This window comes from Apaloderma vittatum, unplaced genomic scaffold (assembly GCF_000703405.1).
Source record: "Apaloderma vittatum isolate BGI_N311 unplaced genomic scaffold, ASM70340v1 scaffold33841, whole genome shotgun sequence".
NCBI classification, from domain to species: Eukaryota; Metazoa; Chordata; class Aves; order Trogoniformes; family Trogonidae; genus Apaloderma; species Apaloderma vittatum.
The window spans coordinates 36,434-40,848 of NW_009699158.1; positions in this window are offsets into that span (position 1 = coordinate 36,434).

The window sequence follows — 4,415 nt, forward strand, 5'->3', positions numbered from 1 at the left end:
GAACAGTGAACAAAACTCCTTTCAGAGCCCCGGCCCCAGCCTCCCCCCACAAGCCCAGGGAAGGCCAGGGAACCTCTTTCAGGACTGGGTTCCTTCCTTCCTCCCCCCTGGGGAACTTGCTTCAAATACTGGCTTATAAACACAGCCATTGCTGCTGGACTATTAGTCCTATCAGAGATGTAGCAAGAGATGCGCCAGCCAGTGAATTGGACTTGTACCAGGTCAAATCCAAGTTACCCTCCTGACACTACTGCCTAAGAAGCTCATAAAACATTACTTCTACCTGTTATACTACTTGGATAATCAACTGTTACCTACAAGAACACTTGCTTATTGACTAAAAAAAATCCCCAAACCCCACATCAACATAAGAAGCAATATACCATGAGTCTGTCATTTCTGATGGACCTTTCAGTTCCACCTATTTTCAGAAATGCTCCTAATGTGTTGACTTAAAGCATTCAGACACCGAAATCCTTGCCCCGAGAAGCAAAGCTGCCCCTTTGATTTGCAGAATGCTCTCATGAGTCAACACAATTCTGATTCCCCTGCTGATATAAGTGAGTACAACCGACGTCTGGCTGAAATATAGTTATGAACAACAATGCTTAATAAAGAATCAAATAAAACTGTGAATATGTCCATCAAAAATACGCATACAACCAATAATTTCTGGCAATCCTTAAGTAGAAGATGAAGAGAGAAGAACAAACTCAAGCTCGTATGGTAAATTACATACGGCTGTAACTGCCCTTTTTGTTTTATGGGTCTGCAACGCCTGCCTCAGCAAAACTCCAACCCCTGATGGGGGCCATTAAGCAATACTTCAGTATAAAAAGAAATTAAACAAGTAACGCCCAGCTAGATTCTCATGCACACAAGGTATTGCCAAACAAGTTTTATGTAGGGCTGCGTAAATGCCAGTTGACTTCAGCAAGAATCAAGGGCACAGTCATTTAAAACATTTCTCTCTATCTGCAGTAATCAAAACAAGTTACAGCCAGTCTACAGTTATATATCTAGCTTGAAGACTGCTTGTCTGTGCAAGAGAGAACCATCTGGATTTACTTTACAGTTAGCTTTAAAATATATATATAAGGTTTCTTAACTTTTGCCAAACAACTGGAAACATAATAGTTTCTGCATGCTGTTAGCATCTCAGCACAGCTGCAAATGTCCATTAGGACAATCTTATATAATTATATATATCTATTCTTCCCATGCAGTTGTTAAAAAAGCAGCTTTTCCAAATAACAGCATATTTTGTAGCAAAGAGGAAACCTTCCAGTCCACCAGGTTGGAATGAGGGAGGGAAGCCATCTAAAGTAGAACTTCACTCAAAGCTTTTATTTTAAACTAACATGAAAATTTCAAGCTTTAGAAAACAGAGTGTCAGATTTTTCCAACTGTACCTCTAGTGTGGTCTGGCCAGAAATCTATCATTTCTCTCCCTTCTTTTCCTTACCCAGTGTTTGTGGGAGAAATTCAGTCCTAAGAATTATTTTCTTTTTAAAAATCCTTTTGGTTTTTTCCCGTCTTGCTCCCACAGCTCCATGCTCCGTGCCACAGAAAGTGCCATCTAGGAAGCTGGTCGGGAGCATTTTTTTTTTTGTCACAGTCTGGCTCATTTCGCTTGGGTGTCATCCTTTTACCCATCTAAGTGTTTAGTGTTTGCCTCTTCTCAAACATCAGCTAGGAATTGCCTTTTATTATGTATTTGAACAGTGCTCAGCACTGTTCTTGGGTGGCTCTAACATTTTCAGAATAAATACGGGGGGGGGGGGGGGGGGGGGGGGCGCCACAAAGGGGGGCGATCAACAAAAAACCCCCAAACCCAAGGAAGTTAACTTTGCCCGGGGTCATGTCTGGGCCTGGTGCAATTGCTTTGCTCAGACAGGCACCTGGGGCCAGCAGGTGATGGCAACACAACAGCCACCACCGACAGCAGGGACCTGCAGGCTGAATGCAGGCAAGGCTCTGGTAAGCAGCAGTGATCTGCATCTTCAAAACACCATCATTAGCTCAGCCAAGATTTTCAGAAATAACCAATAACATGGTAAACATCTGCTTTTAGGAGCCCAAGGCAACTACTCAACTTTCCAGAGGGCAGGTGCTTACCTCTTCCAAAATAAAAGCCTTCCCGCTGTGCTTCCCATGTGTCCAGGCTCCAAAGCACTCTAAGCCATTGGCCGTTCTCAAAACATCTCAGCAGCTAGTATTTTTTACTTAACAAAAGCAAAACTAATGGAAACACACACAACTGGTCCCAAAAATAGAAGATTTTTCCAGGAGGTGAACGATCCCGCCCTACACATTCTTGGGACCCTACAGAGAGAGAGGCAACAAGGGCTCCTATTGTTTTGACAGCCAGACAGACAAACAAATGCTTCTGTTTCAGCTTAATATTCCTGGAACTCAAAATGCCAGCCTGAAAGAAACAATACCACAAAACGTTGTCATGCCATCAGTCTGACATCAGAAAGACAACCTTGGGGAGTGACAGCCCAACAGAAGCAACAGACCCATCCCCGCGCCGTGCCACCTGGGCCACACAGCCCTCCTGTTACACACCTTGCGGATCAGCCTCCTCCCACCAGCACTGCGCCAGTCTGCTCTATCATCTTACCCATGTTCCCCCATACCGGGTCACCTGCAGGGATAAAAATAAAACAACTGCAGCTAGTTTCTGTTCTGTGAGGTCTGTATCTCCTCCTCCACAAAGTTTCTCTGTTATCAGTATAGAATTAGTTTGCACAACAACCTTCCAAGGTAACTTAGAAAGCACAGCAGGTTTCTCACATCTAAGCTTCTTTCTCATTTTAAGAGCGACTATCTGAACAATTGGCAGGGAGGAGCTTGGCCACTCTGTAACACAGAAACTTGGCTGGGGGGATGCCGTTAGCATGAAACAGCAGCAGACTCAATGCCCAGAACTTGAACTGAAACTGTTTGTTATTATTTCACATCTGTACCGCAGTATTAGCCACAGGCCATGATCAAGTCTGGTCCTCGTCCTTCTGAAATTAACTTTTATCTTTTAAACAGACAGGGGATAACAAAGGTGGCTGGGAAGATCTGAAGTAACATTAAAAATAACTGGCATAATCAGGAACTCAGGTCCCACTGAAAATTAATGGGGGACTTGGCTACTTTGGGAAAAAAAACACTTGGGCAACCTGAAACTTTGGTCAGGCACAGGCATTTGCATTCACAGAAACTCTTTCTGCTCCTACAGGAGATGAAAAAGTTGCAGAGTGAGGATTCATCAACAACTGGCAGCTTTGGGCATGCACTGAGGTGAGAGCAGGGAGCACTTTGAGCCAGAAAACATGCAAGCAGCACATGCAGGTTTGCTCAGAGAGATATTTGCAAGATGGTCATCTCAAAAGAAGGGGCGAGGAGGCGCCAAAAAGCAGGTGCAGAGATCAATGGGCTACTTTCCAGTATCACACCCTTGTCCTGACTGGTCTTTTTGTCCTAACTGGTCTTTTTGCCTCCTTCCCTCACTCCCAGGCAGAAGGTAATGGATCTGAAGAATTTCCCCTGGGAAATATGAATACTCAGGTCACAGCTAGAGCTTCTTATGTCAGTGCAAGCCTGGCTCCAGCAGCACCAAAATCTCATTACTCCTAATGAAGTTGTCTGAGTTGGTATCACTGAGGCATGGTTTGCTGCAGAACACATGCCTGGGGAGAGGACCAGCTCCTTGCACGTGATCCTGATCCCCTCTAACAGGCAGCCCCATGGGCCATGAAGGTCATCACTCTTGCAGCAGATGAAATGCTGGAGTGGAAGAGGTGTACATCAGCGTACCCAGATTTGATCTTTGATGAATCTGGCTATGGCTTACTACAGAAAGTTTTAGACTTTCTTTGATAGAAATGAAGGAAAGAAAACCTTTTTTAGGGAAGCAGGGAACTTTTCAAAGGCTGGAGAGTGTAACTCTACCTCTCTTTGGCAAGCTGTGCCCATGTCACCAGTTGAGAAGGGCTCATGGCTTTCTCAGCACAGAAAGGCATTTCAAAAGTCAGAGGGATACTGAGAGCGGCAGCACTGAAGAAAACGAAGACAGTAGGTAGGGAAGGTGGCTTTCTAGTGATGGCACATACAGGAGATAAGGATCTTGTCAGGATGCCACCCCTCCCACTGCCCGTTGTTGTGCCAGTGCCAAATGACTCGTGCACAGCATGACAGGGAACAGCAGTGCAATGCTCCAAACCCATGTGCAGCACTAAGCACAGCATCGGGCTTGACAAGAAGATAAAAGATGAGTTTTATTACAGTCGACACACAGGCATCACTTTATCTTAGTTATACAGAGACTAGGTAACTAAATTGCCAGGTTTAATGGTTCAGGTTACATCAGGGAACAGTTTTACCAGCAGATGTAAATATCGTCCTTTCGAGTTGGTAGC